The sequence below is a fragment of the Amblyomma mixtum genome, chromosome 9, assembly GCF_055824585.1.
Source record: "Amblyomma mixtum isolate Tamu chromosome 9, ASM5582458v1, whole genome shotgun sequence".
Classification (NCBI taxonomy): Eukaryota; Metazoa; Arthropoda; class Arachnida; order Ixodida; family Ixodidae; genus Amblyomma; species Amblyomma mixtum.
This window is the reverse complement of record NC_143020.1, coordinates 91,395,004-91,409,722: the sequence shown is the minus strand read 5'-3', so window position 1 is coordinate 91,409,722 and position 14,719 is coordinate 91,395,004.

Below are 14,719 nucleotides of genomic sequence, written 5' to 3'. Positions count from 1 at the left end.
GAGAGGCTTGAAGCCTACTACGTGCTATTTGGCGCGCCAGCGTGGCCTGGGAGATGGCGTCCCGAGCGTAAGCAGTGGTGGGGGCTGAAGAAGGCGGCAAGAGTGTGTCCAAAGGCAAGGTGGGATGCCTACCAAACAAAAGGTAGAAAGGAGAATAGCCTGTTCTGTCATGAAGGGAAGAGTTATATGCAAATGTCACATAAGGCAAGGCTGCGTCCCAATCTCGGTGGTCTGGCGATACGTACATGGCTAACATGTCGGTGAGCGTGCGGTTGAACCTTTCCGTAAGCCCATTGGTTTGTGGGTGGTAAGCTGTCGCGAGCTGGTGCTGCGTGTCACACGAACGAAGAATGTCGTGAACTACTCTGGATAGAAAATAACGACCGCGGTCGGTGAGCAGTTGACGAGGGGCGCCGTGGTGAAGGATGACGTCTTGCAGAAGAAAATCGCCAACATCGGTAGCGCAGCTGGACGGCAAAGCACGCGTGGTGGCGTACCGAGTCGTATAATCAGTTGCGACAGCGATCCACTTGTTGCCGGAGAGGGACGTCGGAAAAGGGCCAAGAAGGTCGAGGCCAACACGATGAAAAGGTTCCGGAGGGATGTCGATGGGTTGCAGAAGACCGGCAGGCAAAGTGGAGGGCCTTTTCCGACGTTGACACAGGTCGCAAGCGGCCAAGTAACGTTTGACGGAACGATAGAGACCAGGCCAAAAGAAGCGATGCCGCACCCGAGCGTACGTGCGGGACACGCCAAGGTGACCGGCTGTCGGCAGATCGTGCAGTTCTTCAAGGACAGAAGAGCGTAGACGTTGGGGTATCACGAGCAGGAGCGGAGGGCCATCGGAGCGTAGGTTTCGGCGATACAAAATGCCGTTCTGGAGCACATAAAGGTTCAGAGACGGAGATCGGTTTGCAGAACGGATGCCATCAAAGATATGACGTAAAGATGAGTCGTGGCGCTGTTCGTTGGCAATATCGGCAAGATCGGAGATAGCGAAGAGGCAGGGCAGGGTCTCAGCGTCCTCTAGGTCAGGTGGTTCTACAGGGTATCGGGATAAACAGTCAGCGTCCTGGTGATGGCGCCCTGACTTGTACACGACGGAGTATGAGTATTCTTGGAGGCGCAATGCCCAGCGACCAAGGCGACCAGTGGGATCTTTTAGTGAAGACAGCCAATTGAGAGCGTGGTGATCAGTGACAAACGCGAATGAACGGCCGAACAGGTAGGGTCTGAATTTAGCCACTGCCCAGACAAGGGCAAGACACTCACGCTCAGTAATGGTGTAATTTTGCTCTGCGGCTGAAAGTAGGCGGCTGGCATAAGCGATGACTCGATCCTGACCCTGTTGACGTTGGGCTAGGACGGCGCCGATGCCATATCCGGAGGCGTCCGTGCGAACCTCTGTGGGAGACGACGGGTCAAAATGTGCTAAGATGGGCGGAGTGGTCAGCAAATGAACGAGGGTTGAAAATGAGTTCTCTTGAGCAGGGCCCCAAGTAAAGGGGGTGTCGTTCTTCAGAAGATCGGTGAGGGGACGAGCGATGCCGGCGAAATCTTTGATAAAACGGCGAAAATACGAGCACAAGCCGACAAAGCTGCGCACATCTTTCGACGACCTTGGAAGAGGAAAGTCCTTCACAGCTTGAATTTTGATGGGATCTGGGCGTACACCAGAAGCGTCAACGAGGTGTCCGAGAATAGTGAGTTGGCGACGACCGAACTTGCATTTCGATGAGTTCAGCTGAAGTCCGGCGTTACGAAATACTGTCAGAATATTGGAGAGGCGCTCGAGGTGCGTGGCAAAAGTAGGCGAGAAAACCACAACATCGTCTAGGTAACAGAGGCAAGTGGACCATTTAAAGCCACGAAGAAGGGAGTCCATCATTCGTTCGAAGGTAGCCGGGGCGTTACAGAGGCCGAACGGCATGACTTTAAACTGGTATAAGCCATCAGGCGTCACGAAGGCGGTCTTCTCGCGGTCCTTTTCATCAACGGCAATTTGCCAGTACCCCCGATCGAAGATCAATTGAAGAGAAATATTTGGCGCCGTGGAGGCAGTCTAATGCATCATCGATCCTTGGGAGTGGATATACGTCTTTTTTTGTGATGCGGTTGAGGTGCCGATAATCAACGCAGAAGCGCCAGCTGCCGTCCTTCTTTTTCACCAGGACGACTGGTGAAGCCCAAGGACTTGACGAGGGCTCGATGATGTCTTTTGCGAGCATCTTGTCCACCTCTTGATTTATGACGGTGCGTTCGGCGCTGGACACTCGGTACGGACGTCTGCGGAGAGGAGCCGAATCACCGGTGTTTATGTGATGCGTCACCACAGAGGCCGAGCCAAAACACGGCTATCAAAGTCGAAGAAGTCGCGGAAAGATGATAAGAGGCACCTAAGATTGCGAGCTTGCAGCGGCGGTAGGTCAGAAGCGATCATGTCGGCGTAGTCGTCCGTTGGGTTCACTGTTGATGGGGCCGCAGGCAGCCGGCATTGCTGAGTGGAAGGTAAGCAGCTGTCCATCACTGATATCACACATTCGGCAGCAGGGCGCAGCGTGGCGAGTGAGATGCCTTGCGGGAGCGGTTGGATGGATGAAACAAAGTTCAGGACCGGAAGGTACGCTCGGTTGGCCGACATTGTAAATACAGTGTGTGGAAGCGCAATGCTGCGCGTCAGGGCGACGTCAAGTTCCGGAGTGACTACGTAGTGACCATCAGGTACAGGGGGAACAGATGAGAAAGAAATGTAAATTGCGGCTTGAGGCGGTAGACGGACAAAGTCGACAGCACAAAGATGGTGTATAACTGGGGACGGCGACTCAGCAGAAAGAGGAAGGTCAAGTTGAACAACATTAGTGGCGCAGTCAATGAGGGCTGAATGCTCAGACAGGAAGTCGAGGCCAAGAATGACTTCATGAGGGCACTGGTCCAGAACAGAGAACAGTACGGATGTATGGCGGCCGGATATGGTCACACGGGCTGTGCATAGTCCAACAACATGAGGCGTTCCGCCGTCGGCAACGCGGAGAACGGCTTTGGGTGCAGGGGTCAGTACTTTTCGGAGGCGGCGTCGTAGGGCTGAACTCATGACGGATACGTGCGCGCCTGTATCGATCAGGGCTCGCACAGGCACTTCATCGACATGAATGGCGAGCAAATTATGGTGTGCGCGAAGGGCTAATCGAGGATTTTGGGACTGGGGCTGTACTGCAGCATCACCTCCAGACACTGCAGCGTCTAGTTTTCCGCTTGCGAGCGTCCGTAGGGGCCAGGAGAGGAGCGACGGCGTTGGGGCGAACGGGACTGTCGACGCAGGGGGGACGGGGAGCGGCTGGAGCGGGGAATCTGGCCGTCGACTGGAGCACTGTGCTGGGCTAGAGGGGGCGTGTAGTGGCTGGGCTGTTCGTCGTCACGGTGGGAGCTGAGAGGACGGTATGTGCTGCGACGGGACCAATAATTTCGACAGTGGCGGGAGATGTGGCCAATGCGGTGGCAATTGAAACAAATCGGCCTGTCGTCAGTTGTCCGCCAATCGTTAGGGTTTCGGCGACGTGGAGAGGAGTACGAAGGTCGTCCAGGAGCAATCGCAGTGATTTCGGGTGGTGGTGAAGACCGTACAGGGCTGACGGGCTGGAAACCAAGGTTTGCAAGCTCTTGGCGGACGACAGCTTGTACCAGAGAGATGGTAGGCAAGCGGTTGTCGCCATCATGTAGATGCAGGGCGGCAGGGGACATAGCTTCGAGCTCGCGGCGGATGATGCGGGTCACATTTTCTGGGGGTGCTGGAGTTTCCCGGTGTCGCAGGTCTTCACATGAAGAAGTCGCAGCCGTGTTGGGGAGGCGTGTGTACGGCTGGCTAATACGCCTGCTTTTGGCTTCCTCGAAGCGTCGACATTCCTTAATAATTCCGTCGATTGTAGTGCAGTTCTTGTATACAAGCAAGTTGAAGGCATCGTCGGCGATTCCCTTCAACACGTGGCTGACTTTGTCAGACTCGGGCATGTTGGCGTCAACTTTGTGACAGAGGGCCAGCACATCTTGAATGTACGACACATAGGACTCCGTAGATGTTTGAGCTCGGGAGGCGAGGTCCTTCTTAGCGGCAAGCGTTCGGCCGAGCGGCCGTCCAAACAATTCGCGGAGTTTCTCTTTGCACACGTCCCAGCTGGTCAAATGGTCTTCGTGCGTCTCATACCAGACCCGGGCGGTGTCTTTTAGATAGAATATTACATTTGCGAGCATGAGGGTCGGATCCCAGCGGTTGTAGGTACTCACCCGCTCGTACATGCTGATCCAATCGTCGACGTCAGTGTTGTCGGTACCAGAAAATGTCCCAGGGTCACGAGGGGGAGAAAGAACGAGTGATGTCATGGCCGGGGCTGAGGTTTGCTGGGCGGCGTCTTGGGTCATGATGACTGAAGGCAACTGGCGGCCGCTGCGGAGCTCCGTCGTCGGTAGACGTAGGGGAAATCCGCACCTCCACCAAATATGTTGCGGGAAAGAATATATTTACAGATATTTACAAATAGACAAGAACAGCTGCGAGCGGCACCGAGAACGCAGTCCGAACTTCTTTGTCGTCTTCTACTCTTCCCACTCGTGCCATCGCTGTTTGTCGTCGTCGTCTACCCGCTTCAATATTATGCGGCTTTGAGCATGCTCATATATGTGTCCTCCAACGCTTGCACGCATTTGCTTGTGTACGCTTTGTTGGCCGCGGTGTGTTCGTGTGCGTCTGTGTGTGCATGCAACGTCTGCTGAAAGTTCTGCGTAAATAAGCAAAAGCACATTTCGTTCGAGCGCTAGGATGATTGCGTTCCTGACAGTTCCTGCTCGGTGCCAAGCGTGGTTTTTAATTAAAATTAAAGCCTCCATTTAAGCTACGCACTCAGTTTATTATCTTACAGGCGGAACTTCTGTCCGGAGATGGAGGTTTATGGACACTTAAGGATATCTGTATTTACATCAGCAGAGAAATTCTCCACATGTTGGTATTGATCAGATCCCTTAGAAGCATACACGGAAGCCTCCATGTTAACAATTATGGCCGCTAAAATTCTTCCTTTGTCGGATTTGCGCTGGAAATCTAGCAAGTGTTTTAGTTTTAAAAGTGAAGTCATTTAGAGATAGTTTCTGGTAATTGAATCAAATGCAAGGGCAGAAATTGATACACCTACGACAGAAGAACATTTTTTAAAAAACATGCCTTATTTGAAAGGCACTTAAGATATTCTTGTGTATTCTCCGAAAACATCGACACGAATCGTTGGCGTGTTAGTCTTGAAAACAATTAATGCTCCACAATCAAATAAATATTTAAACTGTAGAGAGCAGCTTCAAACAAAAAAATATAACTTTTAGCACCTGTCGCTTGGAAATGTAAGGACACTGTACTCAAAACTGGCATTAAATATTCTCAACAGCGTGTTCTTACCATGTATTTCAATAGGTATTTTGGCTGCCGATTTTAATACAAATCACCAGAGCGATCAGGAAGTGCACCTTCGATGATTATAAAACTCAGAGAAAAAGACAGAATCCAATCTGATATCAAGAAAGTTCACACAGGCGTACTGATTGCTGTGCCATTACGGAATCAACCTGTTATAAAAAACGGACAAAACCATCCCCGCATGAGTTTATTCCCGCTGTTAAAACATTTTTTTCACACTAACACTCTAATACAAGGGCCGCTGTTACCTTCTAGATGAGGTTACAATTTACAAAATACTGTTTGGACCCATAGCCAGAGCCTAGTTTGGATACAAAGATAAAAGTAGATGTTATTAGCCAGTCTTCACAATTTTAATTACATGAGCCTGCGTATTTAACAGTGTGATTTGAATTAAAACAAATAACAAAAATAACAAACACGAAATCAGGTAGCGACACACAATTCGCGAGGGGCGGGATGTTACACATGAGCTGTTGTACATGGAACTAGATATTGGCGCTGCAGGAAAGTGCAGAACACAAGTAGGATGTTTTAGTTTGAACAATACTAAATAAACGCGTTGGCATAACAGAACTTTCCACATTTTGTTAAGATATTAAGTTTTAAACTTTTTGATAAAACTGTGTGCCAGCATTAAATCAACTGGTATTTTGTTTCAAACTTTGGCTCCAACGTACTGAATGAGCCGCTGACCATAGACAATTTTTGTAGGGAGAATATTGAAATTGTCATGACCTTCTTGGATATCTTTGTCAAAAATATTCAATGCTACTTACTTTTGTGGGTCAAAGCGATCAGCTGCTCGTCTTTCTGAAACATTCCGTGGCCGTTTTGCCCCAAGACATTCTAAGAACTTAAATGCTATGAAGGCTCTTGGAAAGCTATGCTATCTGTGAGTAAACATTTCAGTTCATGTTTGCACGCACAATGTGGCACAAAAAAGGTAAGCTTAGATTAGTTTTAAGTTAAGTTTTGAATCCATGCGCGTCCGCTCAGCACTTATAACACTAAAAGACGAACAGCTGCTTGGGGTCACTAAAGCCAGCCTGGGCAGGTTCAGTAGCTTCAAATGGAGTTAGGCTGCTGACTCCAAGCTCACGTGTGCAATCCCGACCACGACGGCCGTATTTTCATGCAGGTCATTTCAAAGGCGGTCGCGTGTTGTGCGACGTCGCGCACGCAGGCCAAAACAAATGATCTAAAATAACCCCGAGCCATTAAACTACGGCGTCTCGCACAGCCCATGTAGCGCTTCAGGACATTAAAAGCGAAAATTTAAATTTTAGTAGCTGGTACTACTTGGCGCATGCACATTACCTTAATGTGCGCACCTAATGTAAACTTAATGTAACCTTAATTAAACTTAATGTAAACTTAACTTTCCTCTTTTTGTTACGGATGCCTGATGAAGTTTATTTTGTGCGGGACCATCAACTAGCCGTACGACTATCGGTCCAGATATTTCCATATGTATTCCTCTGCGTAAGAATAAATATTGCTTTGAACTTTAACTGAACATTCACCCAGTGCATTTTTTTATTGGTGAAGAGAGGCCACTCGAAAGTTCTTCAGCCTGATCAATAATAACTTTCTCGCTTTCCTGGGTTTGAAAATAAGTTACTTGCGGTTTAGCATTGCTAAGCAGTAAGTATTGTGAGAAAGCAGTTTTATCCAGTTGGGCAAAACCGCCATTAACCTGAAAGCGTGACTGAGGTGTAGACGGACACAGGAAGGCTAGTTATGCACGTCAAATTTTTCATCAGCAATGCCACCTCGCCAAAAGTACGCCGGGCTCGTGCCTTCAAGCCTGAGCAGCTACAGTGTCCCTCTACGCATCCCAGGAATAGCACAAGCGCAACATGCGGCCCCGCCCGTTCCGCCAACAGTTCAAGAGACATATTGCTCACTTTGTGTAGGTATACGCCTACTAATGAAGTAAAATCTGGCCGGCACAGGCGCTCCAATTGCAATACTCTTTGAGAATTTTGGTTTGGCAAATGTACACAGCCTAGGAAATAAGGGGTGTTTACCCACTGGACATTAAAGTAAAAGACTGCCCCTTGCTGTGTTTGCCTTCTCTTGGAATCCACTCCGTTACCATTAAGGATCAGAGGTTATCTTGCCTTCGCTTTACATGCCCTGCCCAAGCCCATTTCTTCCTCTTGATTTTGGACTATGGTGTCATCAACCTGCGTTTGATCCCTCACCCACTCTGCCCGATTTCGATCTCTTAACGTTATATCTATAATTTTTCTTTCCATAGCTCACTGCGTTGTCCTTAACTTAAAAGTATTTTTGTGGTGTAGCTCTCATGAAAAAGCTCTATTCTAGCAGACACAAAAGAAAGCACATAAACGTGGAGCAATGCGCTGATCACGAGTAGTTCGCCATGAAATTATTATGGATCACCAGCCTGAGTTCACTGCAATGCTCTCTTGCTTACATGAGGAATAAGTACAGAATTTTTGCACAATTTGGCGCATTCCTGTACCCACTTGGGCGAATCACTTCATGTGGTTTCATTTCAGTAGCGTGTTTTCTCATGTCTGACATCATTACATTCTCCGGTCTTCTGTTTTAAAAGATCAGTTTCATCTTTACAGAAAAGTAATGCATTATACCAGAAAGTGCATGTATCTCGTGGCTATGTCTTGAAGCAAACATCATTGGAAAGCGGAAAAGAAGAGTTAATAGAATTAAAGAAGAGCACGAATGACTACATAATGAAGGAAAGGAGTAGCGAAGGAAACGATAATACTTGTGCCAAGATATTCGCGTCTATGAGCTATTAGTAAATAGTATAGTGGCATTACGTGAGAGGTGTACTGAGGTTAAAGTACTCCCGCACCTAGCTACCTCAGCAGAATTGCTCTTAACTTTTCTAATCGCCCTGCGGGTTAATAAGCTTTACAAGAATACTGTTGCGGAAACACATTAGATTTACAGAATCTCCTAAATGATAAAGAAGTGAAACATTTAGCTTTGGAACGTTAAACCTCAATAAACCAAACCAAGATAATATACACGAGAAATCAATAGCACCAGAATCAGGCAGAAAAAGTATAATACGGCTTCTAAAAGAACCCATCGTTTGGCCGTCGAGCAAAGCGAAGTGGCCGGGCTGTTAACTTTGAAGATAACACAGCAAAAAGAGCGTGGTAAAATTTCTGATATCTCCAAGAATAGCAATAAATATAGCCAGCTTTAATAAATATTTTGCTCCAGGAGCAAAGCGCCAGTGATTCAGTCTTTGCACACAGAAAGATCGCACTTCAAGAAGTGTAGGAAAGGGAAGTAAATAGAAGAAAAGGCGACCAGACAGCGATAACTATATAAGAATTGAGAATAATAAACTGCAATTTTGTAGAGCCATCTCGCTACTTGTGTTGTTCCTTGACTACACTAAGAGAGTTCTGCCTAATTCTCCTCGGAGAACCTCTTGCAGGTTGCTATATTTTGAGAGTTATTTCACAAACTTTAAAGTTCACTTCATAAACTGTATTCACAAACTCTCTTTTGATTTTCAAGTAGAGCGGTTTGTCAATGATTGGAGTTCAGGAAGTCAAGGTGAAACGCAGCAGGGGGACAAAAGGTTTCCAAACTTTGCTCTGTTCATAAGGAAAATATTGATTGCTGGAGTAAAAAAAAAAAACAGAGTAGGCAGCCTTATTGATGTGGGCTTGCTCCTTATTCACGCTCTGACGAAAACCGAAAACTGTTAGTGCGCTGAACATTTGGCGAAAAATCGAAGGTGCCTTCTTATTCTTCACAAGTACTCTGTCGTGTAATGGGGATGTTGCTGAGCAACGATATTGGGCTTGTAAACTCTGTGCCATTACAAAGGTTTGAAATATTTGTTAATTTTTGAGTCAGCGAAAAAGCATGACCAAGCTAAGATAAAAAAATGCTGGGCACACCTTCCTTTTACTCTCAGTCCTTCAGCTTTTGTCACTAACCGGCGCAATAAATCGTCATCATTTCCATTCCCCTTGGCACTGAATCAATGTTCCAATCTTGCTGGTTTCTGGAAACCGCTCTGCGTTTTACCGCTGCCATTCTCGTTTCTTTCTTTGAAAAAAAAAAAAATTTTTACGCAGTCTTCAAAAACACATCACTAAAATGAGAGGTGCTGAGTCAATCCTTGCGATATAGCCATAGCAGGCATCCAGACGGGTGTTCTGTGGAAGCAGGGATAGACCTAACTGCTCTCTGGAGATAGAAGAAAGCAACAGTAACAGCTAGGCAAGAAAACTGCCCTGGTTTTTAGAACTGTCTCAACAAGGCGTGAATTATATCGCAAACACAACAGCACCTGCAATTTTTATGATCGTAGGTATTGTACAGGTGGCGATGCAGGCCAGTTTTAAGCCTAATATGCAGATGTAATGGCTAGCCGAGGAATGTAAAGAATGAGGCAATACACAGATTAACAATGCAAGTGAAATTGTTACTGAAGTGATTGAAATTTATTTTTGTTGCAAATACAGAAACCTGCATTAATGGACATATCATAAAACATGTTACAAATGAAGCAGTACTGCTTATCTGGAATAGTGTTATTTTACTGGTACTTTACCCGTCTCCGCAATAGTGAGCGACTAATTCTACTTTCATTATCGTGCTATTGCACTGCATTACCCGCGCGCAGAATTAGTGTCTGGGTCCATAACGAAAATTACGAAAGATGCTGCGATAGAAAATCAACTACTAAGGTACGCAAGCTCAAAGATGCGTGCGCTATTGCATTCAATTCTGCGTTGTTTTGTGTTTTAGATGTTTCTGGACTTGATTTTCCTTTGAATTATGAAGCAATAACTGCAATCGCAGTTGAAAAATGATTTTAGTCTTCCTTGCTAGTTACTAGTTGCGCACACATAAAAAGATAAACACAGGAAAATAATGAAAACAGGAAAGAAACAGTGCTAACCCTTCTATATTTAAATCCTCTACGTAAATATGCGTTTGTCTTGCATCTCGCATTTGTCTCCATGTTAAATTTTTTCAGTGCTCTCCGCTGTCATTGTCGTCTGCTTGGTTTTATTCAGACTAAAAATTAGTAAGTATTCGAAGCAATCAAACACAAAAGCTGAAAAATCCACAGACAATGTTTACTACACTCTAATCAGTGCGAAAGGATTTGTGGTACGCAGACATGACGATGAAACAGTGACATAGGACAGAGCAGATGGAAGTTGGTAAAGTCGACGCTCTGCAATGCACAGCGCGAGAGTGTGGCGCAGTTTAACACGGAGCGTGTTCGGCTGCGGCGATACCCTGATCGGCAATTTACTCTTGACTAGTCTGTGTGGTGCTCCAGAAACGATTGATCAAGGTTTCATCGATTGCAAAGATGCAATGCTTGCTTGCATGCAAAGATGCATTTCGAATACCTTGGAACGCACATTAATTTTAATTTTGACGGAGCATTGTGTATGACATCTCACTGCTGTGCCATATGTTGATAAACCCTTAGACATGTTCTTTCAGACTGGACTACACCGCCATCAGAAAACGCGCATGATAGACCGACATTATGAATCTGCTGTTTCTTCATAAGGCCACTTCATTTCAATAGAATGATTTTTCATCTGAAAGAATTCGCATGCCTGGACCAAGCCTTAACTGGGGTCGGAACCACTCCTAGATATGTACTCTTCATTGCTTTTTGACAGGGTAACGTTGCTTAGTTGTCCTATTATGATGTAATAGTCATGTGCCCTGTGTCACGTCGTTTTTCGCGCTTGGTTGTTTAGGTGTGTCTTATTGTGTATTAAGTTGATTTGCGGTTGTGTACTTCGTGGTTTGAACATAGTTCATGTGCGTAGCAAATTGTCTAAATATAATAAATACCATGCATAAAAAAGAACCCGCGATATCCTAGTGGTCTCGCTCAGCGCCCTTTGAAGCTAATCTGTTAGCTGTTAATCTGTTAGCTAATCTGTTTGAAGCTAACCGCGGGTTCCACTCCGAGTCGTTGATATTGATGAGATTCCTTTTTGCATGGCTCTAAGCCTCCGGACATACATCCGCAGGAGATGATTTTGCTAGGCACGATGTTACCATCAAGTCAGCGGTGCTTTTGCAGTATAACTCTAGTAAGCACATTTTCTGAACAAGTAGACGCTCACTGCCAGCTGGAAAAGTAAAGTATTCGGTGAGTTACCCACTTATTATCAATGCAACACAAAAACAGCTGCACCTTTTCCGCGAGTGTTATTGTTTTATGTACATCCTTTCCTGAAATTTCAAACATATAATAGAATCTCGACGTGGTGCGCAAGATGTTTACTGGTCTTTTTACACTTTAACCACGAGAAAAAAAAAGTGCAATGTTCAATTCAGCGGTTCTCGCTACATGCCAGTGTACAACGGTTCCTGCTTGTGGTATTTTCAAGACCAAATTCACGAAGCCTAGCAACCTTGAGCGGAATCGTGTCTTTTCCAGTTGAGCCATTAGGGGAAGCTGTAAACAGAAGCGACACGGCGAGCAGTGGCATTCACAGGAGATTAGATATTAAACGACCGGCAGCGCCCCTATGAAAAAACCTAAGCAGGGGAAGTAGGAGTTCGCAGCGGTAGTTGTGTATTACCACTTCACCACCACCCCTGCAACAGCATTGACTGTAAAAAGAAAAAGAGCTTCGTACACGCGCATCAATTCTTTTTTTTTCATATTTCATGGCAACGTTTAGCTATAATATATCACCAACAGGACACAATCCTAATTATAAGTTCGACAACTCGGTTCTGTAGCACAGACAATTTCTGCCAAGGCCACGGCAGGAAAGGAATGCACTGCAAAGTAAGGCACTTTATTGGATGGCATTACTCCCTCAGAACTTTTCCTAACTTAAAGGTGCATTGAAGAGGAATCTGAACTCGTCTTTTTGCCGCGGGAACTCAGTCTACACGTTACGAGCATTCTTAGAAACTTCGATTTATTGCCCTGTGTGGCCGATTTCCCTAATTAAATCGAATTAACGCTCGGCTCCCGCCTTTTTTTTTTTAATTCTCCCTCGTACGGTGGGCGCAGTCGACCAACGCGGGGAGTGCCTTTCACCCAGTCCCGTGGCGGCTTGCCGCTCTGCCATCGGCGGAGTAATACGTAGTAGTCCGTAGAAGCAAATGGTCCGCGCGTATTTTTATTTCTGCGGGCTTATTTTGCGGTTATATTATCTGCACATGAAACTATTTATTCGCGGAAACCTAAAAAACAAAATGAAGCGAAAGCAAAGCCTCCACGGAGCTGGCTGAAAGGCACTCCCCGCGTTGGTCGACTCCGCCCACCGTACGAGGGAGAATTAAAAAAAAAAGGCGGGAGCCGGGCGTTAATTCGATTTAATTAGGGAAATCGGCCACACAGGGCAATAAGTCGCCGTTTCTAAGAAAGCTCGGAACGTGTAGATCGAGTTCCCGCGGCAAAAAGACGAGTTCAGATTCCTCTTCAGTGCACCTTTAAAGTTTCAGAAGCCATTTAATCCTTGCCTGTAGCCCTCTGAACAGCCCTTGTAATGTGTTGCATTATTCACGGAACTTTTCGGACGTCTGTACTAAGTAAATGAAGAGCTCGATTGTCGTTAGTAATGAACCGCTGCATGAGGCTCATTTTTGACAGAAAAAAAAAACCTGAACCTTGATTGGGTTTTTCACCTACGTCACCTTCCCCTTTACATCTGAAGAACACTTTACGCGTCAAGACTCCAAAGGCCTCAGTACTGCTCTGGCGAGCGTGGCTACCATCAGCCTGAGAGAAAGAGGGACAAAGAAGAAGTGGGCACGAGGGCCTCAGGCTACCGAATAACATCTAGAAAAGCTCACAGATATTGACACGCCGCTCACGCTGATCGCACATCGTTTCCTAAGCCGCACCCTTAACGAGCCGCCACTGGCTTAGCCCCGGGCCTTTCACTTCGCCATAGCGTAAACAAACTGGTCGCGTCTTGCGTGAGCCGAAGCATGTAAGTCGAGATCTTCTGAACGGGCTCTCGGGCGAGAAAGTGCGAGTATGGGTATCTCTCCTCGTTCTCACCGTCGTTGAAGAGCAGTCACCGTGGCGTCTTTAGTGAACTGCTTGCAATCTCTGTCTGCCAGGGCGTGCTACGCAGAGATAGCAAAGCGCTCTCTTTATTGGAATAAAAGGACGTTGAAGACATTTTATTCATTTGTTTATTTATTCTTTTTCAATACAGCAGATCAGACTGCCCCATGAAGGAGCGGCCTGGAATACACGCTTAACACATAGACAAAGACATAGCCAGGTTAGTGAAAGTCCAAAGGACAGCGGCTAGATTCATTTGCAACCAATATAAAATAATTGACAGCCCGACAGAAATGATCAGATATCTCGGCCGTGGCACACTTAAACACAGACGTAGTGAATGTCAATTAAGGTACTAATGCCTAACGTACAATAAACAGATCCTAATGGACAATCATAATTTCATTACCGCTAACACTTCGCGCGCAGGTTCCAGTTTTTATAATGGTAAAATGATTCAAGGGTATGCCGCTCTGAATATCATGTTTAAATTTTCATTTTTTCCTAGAACCACAAGCGAATGGAATAAATTACCGAGACATATTGTCGATAGCCCCAGTCTTGATGAATGTGTTGCAAATGTGAAGAAAATGCGTATGTGATGTTCTTGTACTCTTGCGTCCGATTTCATTTGCTTAAGTTCATGCCCTGATGTGGTGTAGTTGATGCTTATTTTATAGTGTAACTTTTATTGTATGTAATTTTTGGGCTCACTCCTTCTTGGAATCACGCGGCTCTGTGGTATTGTTAATAAATAAATAAATAAATAAATAAATAAACAAATTATCTATGATAAATAAACTTCATGTCGCGCAAAGAAAGCTAAAGAGATGTTATAGAGAAAAGCACAAGAACACGAAAATTCTGAGCGAAAAACTTTAGGCATTTTAATTGAAAACATAAATTTCAAGCTCTTCATTGACGCTAGTAGCACAAAAAACAGGCATAAAAAGCGTGTCACAAAGTTGAATTTATTTCATTTCTCTATATCCCGCTAGCCTCACCAATATTACGACCAGCCCTTGAGCCCAGCTTTCTGGATTTAATCCTTTCGATTGAGAAGAAATGCAAAACAGGTCTAGTGCAAGTTGTTCTGTACCGGCTGAAAAATTTGTAGTGTGCTGAATGATTCCCGAACTCTCAATACGCGCTCTTCATAATCAAGCTTTAGTATGTGCTAGGTCAGTCTCATTAACTGATAAATAAACAGTCAATCACTCAAT